The following is a 26,829-nucleotide window of genomic DNA, read 5'->3' on the forward strand; positions in this document are numbered from 1 at the left end:
CCTTATTGCTTACAATACAGCCAAGACAAACAGGATTCTGTTACAACTTATTTCAGTTATAGTAAATTAAAATTTTAAGCCATGTAAGATGTAAGAGATATACCTATGCCAGAAATGATAGTCAAAAGAACATAAGAACATGCCATACTGGGTCAGACCAAGGGTCCATCAAGCCCAAATTCCTGGGCCTGATTTTAAAAGCCCTGCGCGCGTAAATCTGGCCAGATTTATGCATGCAGGGCACTGGCGCGCCTATTTTGCATAGGCCGCCGGCGCGCGCAGAGCCCCGGGACGCACGTAAGTCCCGGGGCTTCGTAAAAGGGGCAGGGAGGAGGCGTGTCCGGGGTCAGGGGGGCGGTTCGGGGCAGGTCCGGGGGCGTGGCGCCGGCCATGGGGCGTGGCCGAGGCCTCTGGACCAGCCGCCAGGTCGGGTGATGGCGCGCCAGCAGCCCGCTGGCGCACGCAGATTTACACCTGCTTTCGGATTTATAAGATACGTGCGGCTATGCGCGTATCTTATAAAATCCCGCGTACTTTTGTTCACGCCTTGTGCGCGAACAAAAGTACACGCGCGCGTAAATTTATAAAATCTACCCCCCTGTTTGCAACAGTGGCCAACCAATTCAGAGGAACTGAAATAAATGTCAGTAAACCTGGAAGATGTACTAGGGCAAACTGACAAACTAAAGAGTACCAAATCACCTGGACCAGATGGTATATATACCAGAGTGCTAAAAGAACTGAGAAATGAAATTGCGGACCTGCTATTGGAAATTTTTAAACTAACAATAACATGATTTATGGTACCTGAAGACTAGAGATGAACTCATGGCCCCGTGTCCTGTCGGCCGTGCCTCCCGGGACCATGCCGCGAGGCCAGGGGGCTCTCCCTGCTGTCGGCTCCGGTGCAGGCCTTCCGGCGTGCAGGACACCGCCACCGCTGTCTTCTGCTGGCCCTCTGCCTAGGCGCACACGCGCGCCTGTGGAGGAAATTTAAAGAGCCCGCAACAGGAAAATGCCGCCGGCCTCCCTCCTGCCCTTTATAACTGGACAGCAGTCGTTCCCCTGACGACTTGGCAAGAAGTCTTTTCTCTTGTGTTCCTGGTGCTTCTCCACTTGCTCCAGCTCTAGTTCCTGTTCCTGCTTACCTGAACCTGCCTTCGCCCTCTGGTACCTGTCCCTGCCTTCCTCTGCCTGTTCAGGACCCTTGCTCCTGTTACCCTTCGGACGGACCTCCCTGGCTTGACTCCTGGATTGGACATCACCTCACCTGTTCGCCGCCTGCCCCGACCTTCAGACTGGACCTTTCCTCATTTGCTCGCTGCCTGCCCCAAACCTTTGGACTGGAACTCTCCATGTTTACTCACTGCCTGCCTCAGACATTTAGACCAGACTTCTCTACGTATGCCTGCTGCCTGCCTCAGTTCTCCGAATCGGACCTTGTCCGGTCAACCGGCATCTCCACAGGGGCCCCACCTAAAACCACCCAACCCCGGTACCCAAGGGCTCAACCTGCGAGGAACGAGGGTTGATAGTGACGAAGCTCCATCTGGCCCCTGCTCGCCTCAGGCCTCGCCTCCTAGCGCTGGTGACCCATGGGGGCTCAACCCTCGTGGGTAGTGTCAACACCAACCTAGGCCAAGAGTCCACATCCGCCACCCAGGCATAACAGGAGAGTTGCCAATGTAATGCTAATTTTTAAAAAGGGAGAAGGGGTGATCCAGGAAATTACAGACTAATGAGTCTGACGTCTGTGGCAGGCAAAATGGTAGAAAATATCATAAAGAACAAAATTGCTGAACATATAGATAAGCATAGTTTAATGGGACAAAGCCAACATGGACTTAGCTAAGGGAAGTTTTGCCTCACAATTTTGCTACATATTTTTGAGGGCATAAATAAAGGTGGATAAAAGTGAGACCATTGATATAGTGTTTCTCACAGGACAAGCAGGATGGTAGTCCTCACAAATGGGTGACATCATCAGGATGGAGCCCAATCACGGAAAACTTCTGTCAAAGTTTCCAGAACTTTGACTGGCCCCTACTGGGGATGCCCAGCATGGCACTAACCCTGCAGCCAGCAGGGGTCCCCCTTCAGTCTTCTTTTCTCTGCGAAGCAGTTGCCACGCGGTTAAGGAGCTCTTACCACATTCCTGACAGGAATTTCTTCACAGACTTCTTTAACGTTAAGTTCGCCCCACAGGGGTCCCCCCTGTCTCTAACTTTAGCCCGCGGTACTTCGGTAAGTTTTTTGCCGTTTTTAGTCGATTACCGTCGAGTTTGGCCCGTGCGGCCTGCTGGCCGTCGACCGTCCAGCGGCTAAATTTTTGGTCAATGGCCGGAGTTCCGTCGGTGCCCAGACTGTTCGCGCACCATGTCCATCACAGACCCTCATAGAGTCTGTGTAATGTGTTTAGGAAGTGAGCAGGATGTCCTGACTTGCATCAAATGTGCCCTTATGACACCAAAAGGTCACAAAGCCAGAATGGAGAAGATGGGACTCCTTTTCCATGCTCACACTCCGACGCCGTCCATCGCATCGCCGTCCTCGGAACCGGCAACTTCGAAGTCGCACCATCGTCGACAACCTCCCGGTGACTGTTTGCCATCGACATCTCCACGGCCATCGACTCCCATCCCCTCCCCCGATGATCGAGGGGATCAGAGGGAGAAGAATCATCATCGACATCGCAAGTCTCGGACAGTCGAGGAATCGAAGTCATCGACCTCGGTACCGTCCGAGCCTCCACTGAAGAAGTCTCGACCAGAAGTGGCACCGTCCACTCCTGTCTCTGAGACATCGAGGCAACCCTCACCCAATTGGGGTTTGGGAGCCGCGATTCCACCGGTAACGGTAGTCCCTCCGGCTCAGCCTCAGCCTCCCTCTTCCGCGGAGCTGGGTCTTGTTACCCCAGGTCTCCGGGAAGAACTGGACCGGCTGGTCCAGGAGGCCATCGACAAGGCGATGCAACGGTTCCAGATTCCATCGGCACCGACTCCGGCACCGAGAGTGGAACCGGTCACCGACCCGATTCCAGCAGCGCTGGCACCGCTGCTTGCCCGGATGGAAGCACTCATGACTGCCCTTCCACCGGTGATACCTGGGTCACCGACAGCACCGGTGCGCTCCCCGATGGCAATCTCATCTGGTGGAGAAACACCGTATCGAATTCCTCCTTCGGGAGTTGTTCCATCGATGCCGTGTCGTCCCTCGCCACCGATACATTCCTCGGGGGCGAGACGCACATCAGCGCCACCGATGCCGGCACCAATGCCTCCGAAGGTATTCTCGATGCCCCCATTGATCCCTTCGAGTTTCTCGGAGCCTCAACCAGGACCTTCGGGTATCCAACCCCCTCGTGGTCCTACAGATCAGCTACCTGATCCTTATGACACCTGGGGTGATGATACCTCCACAGACACCGATGATTTACCTTCACCACCCTCTCCTGCTGAAAGTAGAAAGCATTCTCCCCCAGAGGACCTCTCTTTCATCAATTTTGTGAAGGAAATGTCTGAATTGGTCCCTTTTCAGCTTCAGTCGGAGCAAGATGACAGGCACCAAATGATGGAGTTACTCCAATTTCTGGATGCCCCTAAAGTCATTACTTCCATCCCAATCCACCAGGTTTTTCTGGACCTTCTAAAAAAGAATTGGGAAACTCCTGGATCTGTTGCTCCAGTAAACAAAAAAGCTGACTATTTAACTTGTACAGTCCGCACCTGGCTTTCAGAAACCTCAGCTAGACCACCACTCTGTAGTGGTAGAGTCAGCTCAAAAGAAAGCTAAAAGGGTGAAGCCATACTCCTCTATACCTCCTACTAAAGAAAACAAGTTCCTAGATAGTGTTGCGACTCCGGGTCGGCCCCGAAATCGCCACCTACCCCGCTGGGGTCCTGGCCGGGTTCCGCGCTCCCCGGGTCTCCAGGCACCTCTGCCGCCGCAGGCCCGGCGTCCTCCCATCTCGCCCGGGCCTGCAGCTCCCTCTGCCTCTGCTTCCACGCCGCGCCGGAGCAGCCGGCGTTCCTCGGCGGTAGGCCCCGCCCCCTAGACGCGCGCGGGCGGCTCTGGCCCAGATTTAAAGGGGCCAGCACGGGAGGAACATGGGGGACGCCCTCTGATGACGTCAGACGCTGCAGGGTATTTAAACCCTGCAGTCTGACTAAGCCTTTGCCTTGCAACGAGGTTCCCAGGTTTTCCCTGTCTCCAGTTGCTGCGTTCCTGTATCCTTCGGCTTCTTCTTGGCTTCTGACCCCGGACTGGCTTGCGGTGATTCTTGGCTTCTGACCCCGGACTGGCTTGCGGTGACCCTCTGGCTTCTGACCCCGGACCGGCTTACGTTGACTCTTTGGCTCCTGACCTCGGACTGGCTTCCGGTGATCCATTGGTTCCTGACTCTGGACTGGCGAGCGACGACCCTTCGGCAATCAACCTCGGACTTCATCCGACTCGGCCCCCGCGGGCCCTCCTAAGTCCCAGCGGCCGGGTTCCTACAGGCTCCTCCTGGGGGGACTTCGGCTTCCAGGGTGAATCTCCTAAGTCCCAGCGGCCGAACTCCTACGAGCTCCTCTCGGGGGAGGTTCGGCTTCCAGGGCGAAGATCTTCCCACCACTGGACCAGCTCCGTTGTCTCCATCCTTCTCGCCAAAGCCCTTGGTCGCATAGGGCTTCCAGAGTTCCTGCTTCGGCCAGTTCCGAGCCCGTCTGTGCCGCCTCCCGGTTGGGGCCACTGCTGTCACCATCTACAGCAACTTCTCCTCTGGTCCCGATCGGCCCAAGGGTCCACGAATCCAACAGATAGTATAGGTAGGAAAGTATACCAAGGGGCCATGCTCATTTCCAGGATAGCTTCCTATCAGCTGTACATGACCCAATACAATAGGGTCATTTTCAAGCAGATACAGGAATTCTCAGATACCCTACCAGAACAATTCCAACAACAACTTCAAACCCTAGTATCTAAGGGCTTTGAAGCTGGGAAGCATGAGATCAGAACAGCTTATGATATCTTCGATGCTTCCACTAGGGTGTCTGCTGCGGCCATCTCGGCAAGACGCTGGGCTTGGCTTAAGTCTTCTGACCTCCACCCAGAAGTTCAGGACAGGCTCTCTGACCTGCCCTGTTTAGGGGATAATTTATTTGGTGAGAAAATTCAGCAAATAGTTGCTGAATTAAAGGACCATCATGAGACCCTTAAACAGCTCTCATCGATTCCTTCTGACTTCCCCTCTAAACAACCATTTAAGAAGGACTCTAAAAAGTCTTTCTTCCATCCACGGAAGTACTATCCCCCACCAACTAAATCTAGGTCAACGAGGCCTGACCAAAAACCTCAGCCTCGCCAACCTCGAAAACAAAAACCCGCAGCAGCTCCACAACCAGGTCCTGCGTCGGGGTTTTGACTTCCATTTAGAGAGCAGATGCCTAATCCCTCTACCAAGCATACCAGTAGGAGGTCGATTAAGCCACTTTACAGAAAAATGGCATCAGATCACCACAGATCAGTGGGTGCTAGCGATAATCGCACACGATTACCACCTAAACTTCCTAACTCTTCCCTCGGAAGTCGGTAAGTCTCCACGCTCTGCAAGCGTGGAGACTTACCGACCACTCTGTTCTTCTAGAGCAGGAAGTTTCCCTTCTCTTCCAGTCAAACGCTATAGAACCCGTTCCTCTCTTACAACAAGGACTAGGGTTCTATTCCAGGTACTTTCTGATCCCAAAAAAGTCAGGAGGACTTCGACCAATCCTGGACCTACGGGCCCTCAACAAGTACCTTCACAGAGAGAAGTTCAAGATGGTAACCCTGGGCTCGCTTCTCACTCTGCTGCAAAGAAAGGACTGGCTCTGCTCTCTAGACCTAAAAGACGCTTATACCCACATTGCGATAACTCAGGCTCATCGCAAATACCTCCGGTTTCTAGTAGGCCAAAACCACTATCAATACCGAGTGCTTCCATTTGGCCTAGCATTCGCACCACGAGTTTTCACCAAATGTCTCAGGGTGGTTGCAGCGTTTCTCAGGAAGGAAGGTGTCCACGTCTACCCCTACTTGGATGATTGGTTAATCAGGGCCCCAACCCAGCAAATCGCTCGGTCCTCCCTGACCCTGACTATTCAAACTCTAATTTCTCTAGGGTTTCTTGTCAATTACGAGAAATCCTCCTTAGTCCCATCTCAAACCTTATCCTTCATTGAGGCAGACTTGGACACCTTACAGGCAAAAGCCTTCCTTCCTCATCAACGACTCCGAACCCTTGTGTCCCTAGCTTGCCAGTTGCAGTCTCAACGCACAGCAACAGCTCATCAATTCCTAATTCTGCTGGGACACATGGCGTCTTCAGTTTATGTGACTCCAATGGCCCGTCTGGCCATGAGAGTCATGCAATGGACTCTGAAATCACAATGGATTCAAGCCACTCAGCCTCTGTCGACCATTGTCCGCATCACCGATGCACTCTGTCTGTCTCTCGCCTGGTGGAAAAATCAATCCAACCTCCTACAGGGCTTGCCCTTTCACCCACCAGATCCTCAAATAATTCTCACCACCGACGCTTCCAACGTTGGCTGGGGAGCCCATGTCAACAGTCTACAAACTCAAGGATTCTGGTCTCCAGAGGAAGCCAAACACCAGATAAATTTCCTGGAGCTTCGAGCAATCCGATACGCTCTCAGGGCTTTTCAAGATTGCCTATCAAATCACATAATCTTGATTCAGACGGACAACCAGGTGGCCATGTGGTACATCAACAAGCAGGGAGGCACAGGCTCCTTCCTTCTCTGTCAGGAAGCTGCACAGATTTGGGCAGAAGCCCTCTCTCAGTCGATGTACCTCAGGGCCACCTACTTGCCGGGGGTGGACAATGTCTTGGCAGACAAGCTGAGCTGTGTCTTCCAACCACACGAGTGGTCGCTCAATCTATTGGTAGCGACCTCTCTCTTCCAGCAATGGGGTTATCCCCACATAGACCTCTTTGCATCCTCTCAGAACCACAAAGTGGACAATTACTGCTCTTTCATTCGCAGCCAGCACTCTCGGCCCAGAGATGCATTCTCCCTAACGTGGACAACCGGTCTGCTGTATGCATTCCCTCCACTTCCTCTTCTGTCGAGGACTCTCGTGAAGCTATGTCAGGACAGGGGAACCATGATCCTGATAGCACCGCACTGGCCACGCCAAGTGTGGTTTCCCGTACTCCAGGATCTCTCCATCCGCAGGTACATTCCCTTGGGAACGGACCCGCATCTGATCACTCAAAACGACGGATGCCTCCTCCATCCCAACCTCCAAGCCTTGCCCCTGACGGCATGGATGTTGAAAGGTTAATCCTACAAACACTTAACCTTTCGGATTCAGTTTCTCGTGTCCTGATCGCTTCACGAAAGCCTTCCACAAGAAAATCCTATTCCTATAAATGAAAAAGGTACACATCATGGTGCACTTCTCAGTCCCTTGATCCCTTTTCCTGTCCAATCCCAAAGTTTTTGGACTATCTCTGGCATTTATCAGAATCAGGTCTAAAGACTCTTCCATCAGAATGCATGTCAGTGCAGTAGCCGCATTCCATAAAGGAATCGGGGATGTCCCAATTTCGGTACAACCCCTTGTCACACGGTTTCTTAAAGGCTTGCTCCACATCAACCCACCTTTACGTCCTCCGGCCCCTTCTTGGGACCTTAATCTGGTTCTCGGTCGGCTTATGAAACCACCTTTCGAACCTCTCCACTCCTGTGACCTAAAATACCTCACATGGAAAGTGTTATTCCTTTTAGCTGTCACTTCTGCTCGCAGGGTTAGTGAGTTACAGGCCCTAGTCACCTATCCACCTTACACTAAACTCCTGCAGGACTGGGCGGTACTCCGCACTCACCCTAAGTTTTTACCTAAGGTAGTTTCGGAGTTTCATATTAATCAGTCCATCATACTACCTATTTTCTTTCCCAGGCCCCACTCCAACTCCGGGGAACAGGCTCTGCATACCCTCGACTGTAAATGCGCTCTAGCATTTTATCTAGACCGTACAGTTGCCCACAGGAAGAGCACTCAATTATTCGTCTCTTTCCATCCCAACAAATTAGGGCAACCTGTGGGTAAGCAGGCTCTTTCCTCCTGGTTGGCGGACTGCATCTCTTTTTGCTATCAACAAGCTGGCATTCCTTTTCAAGACCGTGTTAAAGCACACTTGTGAGGGCCATGGCGACTTCAGTAGCACACCTTCGCTCGGTGCCGCTTCCTGACATCTGCAGGGCTGCTACCTGGAGCTCTCTCCATACATTTGCAGCCAACTACTGCTTGGACAAAGCCGGAAGACAGGATTCCATCTTCGGCCAATCTGTCTTGCGTAACCTTTTTCCAACATGACGTACCAACCACCCTTCCGCCTACCCGGGGGGGGGGGGGGGGTGCGGATGTCCTTCCCAAATTCCACCCCAGTTGTTGTGCCTGTTGCACGCCGTAGGGTACATTTGGTGCACGTTCAGACATCCTCAGCTCGGTACTCACCCATTTGTGAGGACTACCATCCTGCTTGTCCTGTGAGAAAGCAAATGTTGCTTACCTGATGTAACAGGTGTTCTCACAGGACAGCAGGATGTTAGTCTTCACGAAACCCGACCGTCACCCCGCGGTGTTGGGTTCGTTTTCTTAATTTATTTTTCGGCACTGCCTGTAGCTTTGAAACAAGACTGAAGGGGGACCCTTGCTGGCTGCAGGATTAGTGCCATGCTGGGCATGCCCAGTAGGGGCCAGTCAAAGTTCTGGAAACTTTGACAGAAGTTTTCCGTGATTGGGCTCCATCCTGATGATGTCACCCATTTGTGAGGACTAACATCCTGCTGTCCTGTGAGAACACCTGTTACATCAGGTAAGCAACATTTGCTATCTGAATTTCCAGAAAGCATTTGACAAAGTTCCTCCTGAGAGACTTCTTAGGAAATTAGAAAGTCATAGGATAGGGAACAGTGTCCTATTGTGGATTGCCAAATGGTTAAAAGATAGAAAACAGAGAGTAGGGCTAAATGGTAAATTTTCCCAGTGGAAAAAGGTGAATAGTGGAGTACCCCAGGGATCTGTTCTGGGACCTCTGCTTTTTAATATATTTATAAACAGCTTCACAGATCCATTACATTTGGAGACTTTTTTGCAGGATAAGACTAGTGAAGGAGATAGAAATGACGATCAAGAAGGTAAATAATAATCTCTTCTCAAATCAAGTTTCATAATTATTAGAAAGTATTTAATATGATTTTCTCCCCCAAATTATGGGTTAATGGCAATGCAGAGATAAAATGTATGGCTTTGTTTTTGATACTTGGTATTTAATGTAAATCTGTAATGCTATCTTTTGTTTTTATTTAAGATTGTCTTAAATGGAAATTTAAATAAATAATTTAAAAAATATATTTATAAACGACCTGGAAATGAGAACAAGTGAGATGATCAAATTTGCTGATGACACAAAATTATTCAAAGTTGACAAATCAGAAGAGGATTGTAAGAAACTGCAAGAGGACATTGCAAAACTGGGAGACTGGGCATGCAAATGGCAAATGAAATTTAATATAGACAAGTGCAAAGTGATTCACTTACGGGCGGATTTTAAAAGCCCTGCTCGCGTAAATCCAGGCGGATTTACGCGAGCAGGGCCTTGCGCGCCGGCGCGCCTATTTTCCATAGGCCGCCAGGTGCGCGCAGAGCCCCGGGACGCACGTAGGTCCCGGGATTTTTGGAAGGGGGCGTGTCGGGGGCGGGACCTGATGACGTGGCGTTTCAGGGGCGGGGCGCGGCGTTTCGGGGGCGGGACTGGGGGCATGGTGCCGGCCCGGGGGCGTGGTCCAGGTCTTCGAACCAGCCCTGGGTCGGAGCACGGCGCGCCAGCAGTCCGCTGGCGCGCGTAGATTTACGTCTGCTTCTCGCAGGCGTAAATCTACGGACAAAGGTAAGGGGGGGTTTAGATAGGGCCAGGGGGGTGGGTTAGGTAGAGGAAGGGAGGGGAAGGTGAGGGGAGGGTGAAAGAGAGTTCCCTCCGAGGCCGCTCCGATTTCGGAGCGGCCTCGGAGGGAATGGAGACAGGTTGCGCGGCTCGGCGCGCGCCGGCTGCCCAAAATCGGCAGCCTTGCACGCGCCAATCCAGGATTTTAGAAGATACGCGTGGCTACACGCGTATCTTATAAAATCCAGCATACTTTTGTTTGCGCCTGGTGCGCAAACAAAAGTACGCGAACGCGCTTTTTAAAAAAAATCTACCCCTTAGGGAAGAGTAACCCAAATTATGGCTACAAAATGCAAGGTTACACATTAGGAGTCACCACTCAAGAAAAGGATCTAGGTGTCATCATTGAAAATACATTGAAATCTTCTGCTTTAAAGGGTCAGGGTGGGTTTAGGGGTTTTTTTGTGTGCCGTTTTTCCCGCCCTCCCCCAAAACAATAAGAGAACCCCACGAACAATTTCGTGGGGTTTTCCTATCAGTTTCGGGGAGCCCCCAATTTCTGATGACTTTGAAAATATCGTACGATATTTTCAATCGTTAGAAAAACGATTCACATCCCTATTCGGTATCACTCCATGGTGCGACCTCATCTTGAGGTATTGTGTTCAGTTTTGGTCACCACATTTCAAGAAAGATATAGCAGAAGTAGAAAAGGTACAGAGAAGGGTGACCAAGATGGTAGAGGATGGAAGAATTCCCCTATGAAGAAAGGCTAAAGAGGTTAGGACTTTTCAGCTTGAAGAAGAGACAGCTGATGGGAGATATGATAGTGATCTTTAAAATAATGAGTGAATGGAATGAGTAAACCTTAATCAGTTGTTTACTCTTTTGAAAAGTACAAAGACCAGGGGACACTCAATTTGTTGTCAGAGGATGTGGTGAAAGCTATTAGTATAGTTGTGTTTAAAAAAGGTTTGGACAAGTTCATGGAGGAAAAGTCCATTAACCATTAAGGTAGAGTTGTAGAAATCCACTGCTTATTCTTGGGATAAGCAGCTTGGAATCTATCTACCCCCTTGGGATCCTGTCAGGTACTTGTGACCTGGCTTGGCCACTGTTGGAAACAGGATACTGGGCTCAATGGACCCTTGGTCTGACTCAGTATGGCAAGCCTTTGTCCTTATGACATTCCAGTTTTGGACTCAGTTAGGGGAAAAAGGATTTTTGGTTAGAAGATCCAGAAGATAGAGTTTTGCTGCCCCTTCATACCTGAGGAGAAACATCAAGAGCTGCATGTTCCTGAGAGGATCTCTTTCATTGTGGGATTTGAGAGAGAGAGAGAGAAAGGACATTGGCTAACCGTGAGTAATATCTTTTGGAGACCTATTGAGGACTTCCATTTGGAGTCTTCATCCCCTGGGGAGAGAGAAATTGGAGACTTCTGTGCAGAAACTGTTTCGCCATTTTTACCAGCTCTGGAGGGATTTTTCCTGCCCAAATAAGGATACTCTGCCCATCTGGGAACCTCATTTAAAGAGATCCATACAAAGATAAAGGCAAAGGGGTAGATTTTAAAAAAGAGCGCGATCGCGTACTTTTGTTCGCGCAGCAGGCGCAAACAAAAGTACGCTGGATTTTATAAGATACGCGCATAGCCGCGCGGATCTTATAAAATCCTGGATCGGCGCACGCAAGGCTGCCGATTTTGGGCAGCCTGCGCGCGCCGAGCCGCGCAGCCTGCCTCCGTTCCCTCCAAGGCCGCTCCGAAATCGGAGCAGCCTTGAGGGAACTTTCTTTCGCCCTCCCCTCACCTTCCCCTCACCTTCCCCTCCCTAACCCCCCCCCCTTACCTTTGTCCCTCGATTTACGCCTGCTAGAAGCAGACGTAAATCTACGCGCGCCATCATCCGACCCGGGGGCTGGTCCAGAGGCCTCAACCACGCCCCCGGGCCGGCGCTACACCTCCGGTCCCACCCCTGAAACACCACGTCTTTCGGCCCCGCCCCCGACACGCCCCTTAAAAAAACCCTGGGACTTACGCGCGTCCCGGGGCTCTGCGCGCGCCGGCGGCCTATGCAAAATAGGCACTCCGGCACGCGAGGGCCCTGCTCACGTAAATCCGGGCGGATTTACGCGAGTAGGGCATTTAAAATCTGCCCGAAAGCTTGTAAACGATAAACATGATCTGTGGTGCTAAGGATCATTTACCCCTAAATCTCCTGATACTCTGAATGCTGCACATTCTTATGTCACCCAGAAATCTATTCTGAGAATGTAATGTTTGGAAGACGCTTTTATTGAGTCACTGCAAAATTTCATGTGGCATGGACTATATAAATATCTTTATTCCTGTAAATAAACAGACCTGTATACAGATTGCCTTTCCTACCTACGTTTTGACTGACAGCCAGTAACAGATATAAAGAGTTCCTGGAATAAAGTATAACTCTGAGTCCAAAAACAAAAGGTTAACACTGCTCCACAGAGGGGCCTGGGCAGTGAGTGATTCCCTGCACTGCTCCATTGAACCATCTGTTCAACCATGACTGTTAAGAACCCCAATGCTGGTCAGGACTAATACCCCCTGAAACAACTGGTTACAATTACCAAAGTGAAAAAGAAGCATTACACCAATTCCATTTAATTGTGAGGACTCTCGTCACTAGATTTGTTTACACCCATTCTTTTCTTTTTATTGTGCATGTTGAGGCCTCGACAGTCGACAATTGCATTTATGGAAGTTGTTTGATCCTATGGCACCAACAACATTTAGAATGTGGGCGAGAAAGCACATATGTGGGGCAGAATTTTTTTCTAAGGGCCTGCAGGCATGTGCAAGGTTAAAAAAGTCAGCGACTGCCTGAAGATAAATGTCATAAGGATTACTGACAATTCAAATTCTTGCCAAATTTAAAGCTATAGATACACTTTCCATTCCATACGATATATTCCTGCATTTCAGCTGATGTTTTGAAATATATTCCTGCATTGCAGCTGATGTTTTGAAATATCAATGTAATAAAAACTATTCTGTTGCCATCAAACCATGCTGCAAAATCATTTGTTTTTATTTCTTTTTGTGAAAAAATGTATATTATTGCTAGCTATAATCAATTTCATACTATTATCAATAAATTAAAAGATTACAATGATGTGAAGTTTCTGCTAATCACCTTACAATTATGAGAAACATTTTCCCTATACTTTTTCAACAATAAACAGCTGACAAGCTAAGTTTTCAAAATTTGGTTAAAGAGTCTTTTTCCATGTATACAAGCATGCTTTATGATTATACAAGTTGTGAGTTGTCATCCAAGACATGCTATGATTAAATTACTAGCTGTATTTGAGACAGAGATGTCCAAAGCTCCTATGACATAGTTTAATTCCAGGTGCAGATCTGCAAACATTTAATTCAAATTTACTTAGATAATGAGAGTCAGTTTGACCTCATTCAGATTTGGCCATGTTTTGTTTTATGAAAAATTCAGATTTTATCAAGTGTTGACATTTTGATTTTTGAAATCTACACGATAAGTACAAATCTGCACATATTTGAACTGGGTGAATATGGAAACTCAAGGCAAGTTACAAAGGGTTTAGAAATGTCTGATATGAACTGTGCACAACTTTGATTATTCCTCTGAAGTATCCCAGTTCAACTGATTATCTGAACTCCTGCCTTACTTCTATAACTCCTTTCCTAATTCTGATGGACCTGGATTTAACGTGAACCAATGTGCCATATATTAAAGAATCAGCTCAAGGTAGATTCTCCAAAAATATCCTCTTGCTTCTTCCATGGCTTTCATGGTCTTATTCCTATATGTGCTTTCATTTTTTTCTCAGCATATAGTTTATTTTTATATTTTTACCCTGTTATGGAAAAAGAAAGTCACCTATTATAGCCTTATTTGTTCCCTTAAAAGAATTTCTGTTTGAGTCCACTCCAGGTATTTGTGTTAGAAGCATACTTCATGCATGGTTCTGCCCTGCAAAGGGAGGGACAGGAAGACTATGGTTTAAGTGGTTCTATCTTGCAAAAGAGTGGAAAATCTGTGACTAAAGTGACAATGTCTCGCACAGGAGCAGGAATGTTGAGATATCCAGCAGGGTTAGGGAGGCTGTGGTTATAGTAGCTCTTTTCTGTAGGGATAGCAGAGAGAAGGCTGTTTATCAAAGTAGTTCTGTCCCGTAGGGAAAGGAATGGAAATGCTGTTGCTGAAGTAATTCTATTCTGCAGAGGACGGAGAAGGCTGTGGCTGAAATGATTTTTCCTGCGGGGAAGCAGACAGGCTGATGCTGAAGCAGCTCTGTTCTGCAGAAGAGCACAAAGGCCATAGCTGAATTATCTTTGCTCTGCGGGAGAAGTGAGGGTTATAAGGGATAGGGGTGTGAGAGGGATGTAACTGAAATGGATCAGTTCTGCAGAGACATGGGAAAAGTGTGGTTAAAGTGGTTCTGCGCTGCAGGGGTGTGAGAACGCTGTAGCTGAAGTAGCTCTGTCTGGCTGTGTGGAGGAGGAATAGGATTGCAGCTCCCCTGTGAGTAAAGGGGAATAAGAAGTAAGTGCCTGAGATGTCTCTAGCTTTTGGAAGGAGAGAGAAGACTTGCAGGAATGCTACCAATAGCATTTAGTAGCTTTTTTTTCGGGGGGGGGGGGGGGGGGAGGGACTGGGAATGGGGGAGAAGAAACTTCTACTAAACCATTCTGTGCTCTGGCAAGGGGTGGAGTTATTTGCTGCAGTCCAGCTTCAATGCCTTGTCTGTTGGCTATATTTTATTTATTTACTTTTGTTTTGGACGTGTAGTCACTTATTCATCATGGGCAATACTGCACAGAAAGTTAGATTTGAACTGATGCTAAGACACAAATAACCTGAATTGTATTCTCTCCTTTGTTTACAGTTTAGCAAACCCATGGTTTGATGTCCTGATATTAGTTACAGTCATTCACTCTAGCCAATCAGCACCGTGGGCTTTCTTGGAAAAAGATGATGGCACTTGTATGTACACTGGTGCGGTCTACCTCTCCAAATCAGATAGAAGAACTGGACAAAGCTCTGGCTGAAAACATCCAAATGTGGGAAGGAAGGGAGAAGTGTTTAATCTGAAAACAAGAGTGATACACAAAAAAACAAATAGATAATAAAAATAATAAATATTTTAAAATGTGTGATAAATTACAAATTTAATATCACAAAATTCATATTTACAATAAAATCAAACAAAATTCGCAGAATGATGGATCCAATACACCCGACATGGCCATGTTTTGACAAGATGTCTGTTTCAAGGGTGATTATATATTTGTTCTTCCTTATTTCCTCCCAGCTAAGAGGAGAAGAGGCTAACCACTGGACCATAAACAAGCTTACACTTCACAAACCAGCTATAAAAATTCCAAGGTACCTTAAGAGGCACCAGAAATAGAACATTTAACATTCTTCCTTACTTATTTGCAAACTGAAATCACAGCTCACAGAGGACAGTCTGCAGCACTGCACCATGCACACAACTAAAGCAAAGAATACAATTCAGGTTCACAGTTTAGCAAACCCATGTCTTGATGTCAGTTACAGTCATTCACTCTAGCCAAACAGGGCTGTGGGCTTTCTTGGAAAAAAGATGATGGCACTTTCATGTACACTGGTGTGGTCTATAGGCCTCCAAATCAGATAGAAGAACTGGACAAAGATCTGGCCGAAGACATCCAAAGGTGGGAAGGAAGGGGGGGGAATGCTGCTTGTTGGAGATTTTAATCTGAGAAATGCAGAATAGAATATCCCTGCTCCAGAATCTGTAAGAAACAGAGATTGTAGATGCCCTTCATAGTTCTCTGCTTAGACAAAAGTTGATGGAACCCATGAGAGGAGTTGCAATTCTGGACCTGGTACTTACAAATGGAGATAGTATCTCTAATGTGCAGGTAGGTGCCCACCTGAGCACCAGTGATCAGACGGTATTGTTTGGCATAGCACCCAAGACGAAGAGAAGTCAGATGAAGATTAAAGCCCTGAATTTCAAAAATACAGACTGTTAAAATGGAAAAGTACCTTGTGGAAGAGCTAGAAGACTGGAAGAAAATGTGTGAAGTGGAACAACAGTGGGCCACATTTTAAAAAGCTATAATAAAGACAACCCATTTTTATGTAAGAAAAGTAAATAAAAATAAGAGGGAAAGGAAACCAATATGGTTCTCCAAAGAGGTGGCTGAAAAAATATGAAAGAGATGAATAGGAAAGAAATTAGGATGAATAGGAAAGAAATTAGAATGGCAAAAGCTTGAGTAGAGGAAAGGATTTCAAAGAGGCAACAAAATATTTTTCAGATATATAGAGAAAGACTAGAGGTAGTATTATAAGATTGAAAGGAGAGAAGGGTCATTATGTGGATAAATCTCAGGATGCTAAGGGAGAACAAGAGAGGTGCTGGTGGATCCACTGAAAGACTTGTACAATAAATATTTGGAAATGGGCATGGTGCTGCAAGATTAGAGAAGGGTGGTGGTGGTTCCACTTCATAAAAAGTGGAAGCTGAGAGGAGTCTGGAAACTACAGGCCGGTTAGCCTTACCTCAGTGGTGGGATAATTAATAGAAACACTGCTGAACGAAAGGATAGTCAACTATCTACGGTCTAAGGGGTTGCAGGATCTGAGGCAACATGGTTTTACCAGAGGAAGGTTGTGTCAAACAAGTCTGATAGATGTTTTTGATTGGGTGATGAGAGAATTAGATCAAAGAAGAGCACTCTATATGATTTCTTTTGATTTCAGCAAAACCTTTGATACTGTCTGTGTAGGAGGCTTATGACAAAATGAAAAGCATGGGGGTGGTTCTCAGGAGATGAAATGGATTACAAATTGGCTGACTGACAGATGACAACAAATAGTGGTAAATAGAACTTTCTCTATGGAGAGAAGAGTGATAAGTAGAGTGCCTAAAGGATTGGTTTTGGGGCCAGTTCTGTTCAATATCTTTGTGAGCGACTTGGCGAAAGGGTTAGAAGCAAGAAAGTTTGGCTTGGTGTGGCTGACTTTTAAATGCTGCACAAGACTCACACCTTTTCCAATGGAAAGAAAGCTGTAGAATGAGGTATTATATGAAGTTCCAAGGGAGTAGACTCAGGAACAACATCAAGAAATATTTCTTCACAGAAAGAGTGGTGGATGCATTGAATGCCCTCCTAGAAATGAAGACATGAATAGTAATGGAATTCAGAAGGCTTGGGAAATACACAGAGGATCCCTAGTGGCTAAAGGATGGAAATGAAGATAAGGGATAACCTGCATGAAACAGCAGTTACTACATTTATCAGAAGGCATGGAGGAAACCTTCATAGAGCAGCAGTTACTACCCATAAAAATAAATATTTGCTGGGCAGAATAGATGGACCACTTGGATCTTTTTCTGCCATCATTTACTTTGCTGTTTATAATAGCCCATGTAAGGCTGACTTCAGCACTAATTTTCAAAGCAGACTTTAAAACTTAGTGGGGCTGTATATACCTTAGTAAAGCATAGGCACATGCATTTATACCTGCTAGTCAGCAGATGTACATGTCCATTCAAATATTTATGTGCTTACTTTAAAAATGTGAAACCTCATGCATACATGATTTCCCCACCCCAACTCCATCCCAGAAATGCCTTTTTGCAGTACGTGTAAAATTTGCATGAAATTGATTCCATGTATATGTAATCGAGAGCCATTCTTCAGTTACCACTATGCCCAGGGACATACTAGCTAGAGTAGGTTAGTGGATGGGGGAGGACCCATTCAAATTCCAGTCCCTCCCTTTGAGGGAGCTGGGAATGGCCATCCCCCTGGGAGGCCTTATAACAGTTATCTCGGGGGCCGATGCAATATATTTTCACAGAAAGCAGGCGCTGAAACGTCAGTGTCCGCTTTCCTAACATGTGCATGGCGCCCGCAAGGGGGGGGCGCCATGCAATATCTAAATTAGGGGGTCGCACTAGCAAGGAGGCACTAGGGTCGCTTGCGTGACCTTAGCGCCTCCTTGCTAACGCGACCCCTGCCGCGGCTGTCTGCCAGTAATGAAAATGGCCGCCGATAAACTCAGCATTCGTTTTCATTACTGGCAGACAGCCGGCGTCGGTCTTCATAACTCTGCCGAGTTTTTTTTTACTTAAAAAAAGCAGCACAGAAAAGCAGTATTTTCTGCTTTTCTGTACTTCTTTTACCTGCGCTCAGCTATTAACGCCTGCTCCAGGCGTCTGAGATGCACATTTAGTTTTTTGCATGTGGAGTGAATGAGTAATAGGCGCATTCACAAGCATTTGCATGTGATGAGTGCTACCATATTCGCTTCACATCCAACGCAGGTTAAGTAGGTGCTAATCCCCCTATTGCATTAGGGGGTGGATTAGTGCCTATTTAACCAGCGTTGGAGTTCGGGTTATACAGTGCGCTCGGCTGAGTGACTGTATTGCATCGGCCCCCTCAGAGTCTTGCATAATGTTTGGAGAGTTAGGTGGTAGGCGCATACCTTTTGATGTATTTTAGGGCCCAGTCAGAGGGAACAGGCTAATTCAGCCTGGAAATTCTGACCAAAGTTGGGCGTGTGGTCCTGCCAGTCTACTCCCTAGCTGGTTTGGATACCCCTGCAGGTTGTTTTTGGTATTTTGACCTTTTACTTGGTAGGAGCCTTGCTGAATACCTGGGCCTTTCCTAGATTCAGAGAACAGGGAACCTTGTGTTCGGGACACCCAGGGATAGGGAAGACCTACCCATCCAAGGTGGTGCCCTCTACAAGGGATAACTCTGGAGTTATATTCGGGTAAGGGAAAGAGTATTAAGTTAGATATCCAGGAGGAAGTTTGTTGGCTGTCCCTTCCTACCTGCAGTGGAGCAGGATAAGAGAACCTGCATCCAGGGATCCTGAGGAGAGTAAGAGACTGAGATAAATCTAAAAGAAGTGGAAGAATTTGCTAACTGAGAGTAACAGAACTGTAAAGATTCTAGAGGATGCCCATCAGGAGTCTTCAGCACCAGGGAGAAACAAGTTTACTCTGTGTGAGGACAGGATTTTTAGCCATTCATGGAAGAGGTTTTCCTAACCAGCTCAAAGGTTAACCTGCTGAATGGGACCTCCCTCTCACCTAATCCAAGAGGGTGGTAAAATCCCTTGCCCTGTGAAAGATTCCTGCACAAATAGAGGTATATACTGTAATCAAGGAGAAGAGAAACTGTGGTGCCAGAAACATTTAGGGGTAGATTTTAAAAAGTGTGTGTGCTTCCTGGCACGCACACATGGACACGTCGATTTTATAACTTGCGCGTGCATATTATAAAATCCCATGGCCATGCACACGTGCACCAGATTTTATAATCCACGTGCACAAGGTGGGGGGGGGACTTAAGAACATAAGAACATAAGAAAATGCCATACTGGGTCAGACCAAGGGTCCATCAAGCCCAGCATCCTGTTTCCAACAGTGGCCAATCCAGGCCATAAGAACCTGGCAAGTACCCAAAAACTAAGTCTATTCCATGTAACCATTGCTAATGGCAGTGGCTATTCTCTAAGTGAACTTAATAGCAGGTAATGGACTTCTCCTCCAAGAACTTATCCAATCCTTTTTTAAACACAGCTATACTAACTGCACGAACCACATTCTCTGGCAACAAATTCCAGAGTTTAATTGTGCGTTGAGTAAAAAAGAACTTTCTCCGATTAGTTTTAAATGTGCCCCATGCTAACTTCATGGAGTGTCCCCTAGTCCTTCTACTATCCGAAAGAGTAAATAACCGATTCACATCTACCCGTTCTAGACCTCTCATGATTTTAAACACCTCTATCATATCCCCCCTCAGTCGTCTCTTCTCCAAGCTGAAAAGTCCTAAACTCTTTAGTCTTTATGTAATTTCCGCGCGGTTATGCATCCCGGCCTTTCCCAATTAAGGAGTGGACTGGGAGGGAACTTCCCTACCCCCCTACCTAACCTCCCTTCCCCCTCTCCTCCCTCCCCCCAACCCTTGAGCCTACCTTTTCTTTATTTTATTGCTTACTGCTCTGTGGAGCAGAAGCAACTTGCGCGCGCTGGCAGGGGGATGCGCACTTCCCTGGCACAGCGGCAAATGGCCGCTGTCCCGGCTGCCTCCAGCCATGCCCCTCCCCACACCTTTTTCTCTGGGCCCCTTTAAAAATGCACACAACATGTGTAACTCCCGTTTTTTACGCCCGTGGCTGATTTAAAATTCAATCATACATCATAATGGGAATCATGAAAAACCATAACCTTATATATCAACCCCACAAGTTTCAACCCACAGTGTACAATTATTACCAAAACATATTTTTCAAAAAATCTTTTTAACCACATACATCATATATTTTGCAAAATGTAGTATTTAGTTTTATCCAAAAAACACAAAGGAAGGCGATCTATAAAAGCCGTCAGGATGAACAAAGGGATAGATGCCAATAGTCTTATAAATTCCTTTATTGAAGTGGAGACACAAGGTTAGCCCGACTCTGGCCGAGTTTCGCCGTATCAAAACGGCTGCCTCAGGGGCTAAAACACAAATAAATAATTATATAAATACATCATTCTAAGAAATAACTAAAAATAATAATTAAAAACAAATATTGAATATGATATCTATATTTAGACGTATTAAAATGATAGTGACACATAGATAATTCATTCGTATAGAGGCTATGAAAAGTTATAAAAACGAGACTAGTAGACATTGAGCAAACTCACGGTTAACTAAAAATTATTGTGTAAAAGATGGTTTTACCTTACATATATTCTCTTCAGTTCTCAAACTGAACAATTTGTATATGAAGGATCATATAAACCGTTATATGACCAACAAAAGTGATAAATCTGTAATGATGCAAAAAAGGATGGCAATATTATATGAGAAGTTATATTCATAAAAAGAATATTTGACCAACAATTATTCTTTGTATATATTCAAATATCTTGGACATTATATATATTTTTTGTATGTGCATAATAAATCAATTAGTAACTCTAGTATTTATTGGTAAATGTGCATCTATTGAAAAAAAAATTTTATTTTGTAAAATGAATTAATTTGAGTTATTAATGAGAGATTAAATAAATTAAAAACAAAAAGAAAGTGTACGTGAATTATTTGATAAAAAAACTCGTGTCAAGTGTAAAACAAAATGTGCTTATGAATTTGATAACAGCTAATTGATTGACAGTTTGTGAAATAAACTCTTATCTAGTACGGTGTCAAAATGCATGCTCTTATTGAAATAAAGTTGTACATGTGATAAATTACACGAGATGAAACTCCTGTATTAGATGTATAATGATAGCTAATTATATTGTGTGAGAAGGTGTTTATAAATAACAAATCATAATATATATGATATTATAAAAGTACATATGAAATATGAATTGGATAAAAATTGATTGTACAACTGAACAAACCTAAAAGTACTTGATAAACGGGAGGTAATCAAGAAAATTTTAGAATCTAATGACAAATTATTACGTATATGTAATTGATGATATTATGATTGCTATAGTTAGGCTCAGACAGTGGACAATTAGTGATGGACAGTATCGTGTCAATTTATTATAATCTATAAATATGTATGCGCACCAAAATATTTTTGAAAAACTCAATTAACTCATATTGTAATTAAGTCATTAAATAACCAAAAGTAAAACTGGAGTTGAAAATTAGCGTTTTATTTAACCGTGAGTTTGCTCAATGTCTACTAGTCTCGTTTTTATAACTTTTCATAGCCTCTATACGAATGAATTATCTATGTGTCACTATCATTTTAATACATGTCTAAATATAGATATCATATTCAATATTTGTTTTTAATTATTATTTTTAGTTATTTCTTAGAATGATGTATTTATATAATTATTTATTTGTGTTTTAGCCCCTGAGGCAGCCGTTTTGATATGGCGAAACTCGGCCAGAGTCGGGCTAACCTTGTGTCTCCACTTCAATAAAGGAATTTATAAGACTATTGGCATCTATCCCTTTGTTCATCCTGTATTTAGTTTTATTGCACTTCTACCACTGTAAATATCATATATACTTGTTACAAAAATATCATTAGATACATTTCATACCCAAATAATCATCACAGAATTTGTTGCAAACATATTAACTTAATAATGCATACCAATCAAATCTAGAGTGGATATGTCAATGTAATCATTACATAATGATTAAACACATTTTAAACACTTTTTTTTTTAAAGAAACTACTGGATATGTCCTAACCCATTACCCCATACATACTACCCACATTCATACCTCATACACATTCATAAAAACCTAATCCTATAACTTCTAAAAGATACCCATATATCTACTTCAAATACAAAAGGGTTCTGCCTCTTTCCTCAATAATATTCACCCCTTTCTTTAATAATATTCACCCCTTCTTTAACGATGTACGTCCCTTCTTTATCAATGTGCACCTCTTCTTTAACGATGTTCAACCCTTCTTTAATGATGTTCACCCCTTCTTTGGCTCTTTGACAATTATTAAGCTAATGTGTTTGCAATAAATTCTGTGATGATTATTTGGGTATGAAATGTATCTAATGATATTTTTGTAACAAGTATATATGATGTTTACAATGGTAGAAGTGCAATAAAACTAAATACTACATTTTGCAAAATATATGATGTATGTGGTTAAAAAGATTTTTTGAAAAATATGTTTTGGTAATAATTGTACACTGTGGGTTGAAACTTGTGGGGTTGATATATAAGGTTATGGTTTTTCATGATTCCCATTATAAGAACATAAGATATGCCATACTGGGTCAGACCAAGGGTCCATCAAGCCCAGAATCCTGTTTCCAACAGTGGCAAATCCAAGTCACAAGTACCTGGCAAGTACCTAAACATTATATAAATCACAAGCTACTATTGCTTATTAATTACTGTAATAGCAGTTTCTGGATTTTCCTCTAGGAACTTATCCAAACATTTTTTAAACCTAATTACACTAATTGCTGAAACCACATCCTCTGGCAATGAATTCCAGACCTTAACTATTCACTGATGTATGATTGGTAGTATAATTAAGGGATCTAATATTTTCTCTCTTGGTTTGGTACCATAGATGATTTAAAATTCAGCCATTATTGTGCCATCTGCAGCTATTTTATTCAGAAAACTTAAGTTTTGACAACCCCCAAGATAATATTCAAAAAGCCCATTTCTTTTTTTTTTTATTTATATTTTATTACATTAACAAATTACATTGATAATATCATAGGAAAACAAAGGAATATCAAGAAAATATGACATATAATATCCAATATTCGGCATTATATTCCTATAAACAAGTCCCCATATGGGATAGGAGAACGTGCTTAAAGAACAAATATAACAAGAAAAATAGAAAATACAAGAGATACTAGATATAATATCATCTATACCTCAAATTAGACAGTTATAATCAGGACCCCTAATTTGCAAGAAATGTCTCAAGATGAACAGGATCATAAAAAATAAATGTATTCTTATGATACGTAATAAGGCACTTGCATGGGAATTTAAGAAAAAATGATGCCCCTAAAGATAGTTGCGATGGAGAAGGTACAGAGAAGGGCAACCAAAATGATAAAGGGGATGGAAGAGCTCCCCTATGAGGAAAGGCTGAAGAGTTTAGGGCTGTTCAGCTTGGAGAAGAGACGGCTGAGGGGGGATATGATAGAGGTCTTTAAGATCATGAGAGGTCTTGAACGAGTAGATGTGACTCGGTTATTTACACTTTCGAATAATAGAAGGACTAGGGGGCATTCCATGAAGTTAGCAAGTAACACATTTAAGACTAATCGGAGAAAATTCTTTTTCACTCAACGCACAATAAAGCTCTGGAATTTGTGGCCAGAGAAGGTAGTTAGGGCCTCATTTTCAAAGGGAGTTACCGCGTGCGATAAATTCGCGCTAACAGCCGTTAACGCAATTTGCAGTTATCGTGTGCGGCGAAACAGCCGCAGTGTTAGCGCGGCCCATAGCTACAACCCTTTCATTTGTGTTACATACTGCGCTAGAGGGCAGTAAAGGTGTATCGCAGTGCACAATATTTCTGGACAGTCTATTTCAGGCTAGCATTGGGGGGGGAGAGAGAGAGAGAGAGAGAGAGAGAGAGAGAGAGAGAGAGAGAGGGAGAGGGAGAGGGAGAGAGAGAGAGAGAGAGAGAGAGAGAGAGAGAGAGAGACTTCCTATAATGTCTATGCCCTAGACAGGTATTTGTATCCCTATGAGAGGCCCACCTAGTAACTCAAGGTGGGGATTAGGTAAGAATGTTGGGGGTTGGGGCCACTTTCACATTCCACGTGAGACGTACAAACAGAACAGTGGTCTCTTGTGAAGATTTGAAGGCCTTCGGAGTGAGGAAGCTCACTCCAAGATGAGATTTGGACAATGTTCTCTCCACCTAGCTTGATGGACACTCTACCTGGGCAACAACAAGTTAGGTGGAGAGAACGTTGCCCAAATCTCTTCTTGGAGTGAGTTTCCTCACTCCGAAGGCCAGCAAATCTTCACTAGAGACCGCTGTTCTTTCCGTAGGTCTCATGTTGAATGTGAAAGTGGCCCACAACCCCCTACGCTCATACCTAATCCCCACCTCGAGTTACTAGGTGGCCCTCCCATAGGGATACAAATACCTGTCTAGGGCATAGGCATTATAGGAAGTCTGTCTCTCTCTCTCTCTCTCTCTCTCTCTCTCTCTCTCTCTCTCTCTCTCTCTCTCTCCTCACACACCTGCAGGATACTGAAACGGGCTGTCTGGGAATATCATGGACCGTGATACTCCTGGCTGGACACTTTCGTGAAAACATCGTGCACCGCGATAAAACAACCAATGAATCATTGTGGTGCACAATGTTTTTGCGACTCCTGTTCCGTGAATGGCGAAAACATCGCGTGCGGCGAAAAATGCCTTATTTGCATAGGACACGCACCCTCATGCGTTACCACTGCGATATTGGAAAATGAGGCCCTTAGTGTAGCTGGGTTCAAAAAAGGTTTGGATAAGTTCTTGGAGGAGAAGTCCATTAATGGCTATTAATCAATTATACTTAAGGAATAGCCACTGCTATTAATTGCATCAGTAGCATGGGTTCTTCTTAGTGTTTGGGTAATTGCCAGGTTCTTGTGGCCTGGTTTTTGGCCTCTGTTGGAAACAGGATGCTGGGCTTGATGGACCCTTGGTCTGTCCCAGCATGGCAATTTCTTATGTTCTTATGTTTTTATAGGACTCTTGATTTTAACATAAAAAATGTTCTCCTTAATTGTGTACTTCTAGCAACTGCTGGAGATATCTGAATTTTTTTACCACAAAAAAAAAAAGAATATCCTTGTTCTTAAAATATTCCTGTAGCACCAAGTTTTTATCTTGTTCACTACAAAATGATAACAAAAGAGTAGCCCTTGTGGGAATATCATCAATAGATGTCTCCAAAAAGGAAGTCAAATTAGGACTATCTCTCTGTAATACATCCAACTCATCCTCCTCTCCCTCAGATCTGATTCTGGCCAAAGGAATATATTTTAGAAATCATCATTTCTTTACTCCAGGGAATTAATAACATTTCTCCAATATTTTTTAAACAATTCCATAGGGGATAACAACCTAGTAATAGGAAATTTAAGAGATGGAGATTCTTAGATATTATCTCCTTTTCGAAATTTTCGAAATTGTTTTTGCATTACAAGGCTGTCTTTTATAAAAGAAATATTAGATAACTATAATAAAGCTATTTGAGAGGATACAGAGGTAGAAGTGGCTTCTAAATTAACAAAACGATTTCTATAATCTCAAGAGCATTCCTAGTTTCAGTGGTAAAACTCCCAAATTGAGACATAGATTGAGTTAACAATTTTTCCATATTTGTGACTGCCCTCCAAACATCTACAAGAGTAACATTCTTAAGATCAAGAAGCTCCATATTAGAACTTCTTGGCGGGGATATGCCTGTCAACGGGAAACTTCTAGGCTCTGTTTGAGCTGCTATTAAGTCACCCGATTGCAACTTGTCGCATTGGAGGATGTTAACTGCGGGATCTGAGATTTTGTAACAGTCAGAGAATTAGCTTCCAGAAACCCCTGAGTAATATGAGGTGATGGGTGTTGGCCAGGTCTCTGTGTAGACCCCGATGAAAAAGAGACATCAAGAACAGGATTCCGAGTAGATTGACTCACCCTTCACATTAGGTTTGTGTACATAGGTCCTGTTGACACAGACGAAGTTGGGATTGATGTTGAGACCTTAATCTTCCTTTTCCTGCCCATAGGGTTTCCCGAGTGGAACTGGCCCAAAAATGTGATAAGGGTCACGTCCCTTCGGCAGTGCACCGGTGGCTGTGCTCCGCAGCCTCCTGGTTTTTAATGGTTCCTCAGTTGCAGGCAGATCACCAAGGGCAGAGCTCAGGAAGCTCCGCAACACACCTGTCTCAGCTGAAGGGGGCTTCATCACAGTCCTCGAGCCAATTCCTCATACAAGAGGATGATCCCTTCAATGTGACCCCAAGAAGCCCATTTCTATGTGTAAAACCTTTTGAAAATTCCCCCCATAAAAAAATTATTGAAAATTCTTCACATTGCTTTTTCAGTCCATTGATTATGGGGTAAATTTTAGAAAAGTACGCCCGCACGTACTTTTGTTCACGCACCAGGCACAAACAAAAGCACACTGGATTTTATAAGATACGTGCGTAGCCGCGCGTATCATAAAATCTGGGGTCGGCGCGTGCTGCCCGTTCCCTTCCCCTACCTAACCCACCCCCGCAGCCCTATCTACACCCCCCCACCTTTATCACGAAAGTTACGCCTGCCACAGGTAGGCGTAACTCGAGGGCGCCGGTTGGCCACCGCCGTGCGATTCACCGGCCCGGGAGC

This window comes from Rhinatrema bivittatum, chromosome 5 (genome assembly GCF_901001135.1).
Source record: "Rhinatrema bivittatum chromosome 5, aRhiBiv1.1, whole genome shotgun sequence".
Lineage (NCBI taxonomy): Eukaryota > Metazoa > Chordata > Amphibia > Gymnophiona > Rhinatrematidae > Rhinatrema > Rhinatrema bivittatum.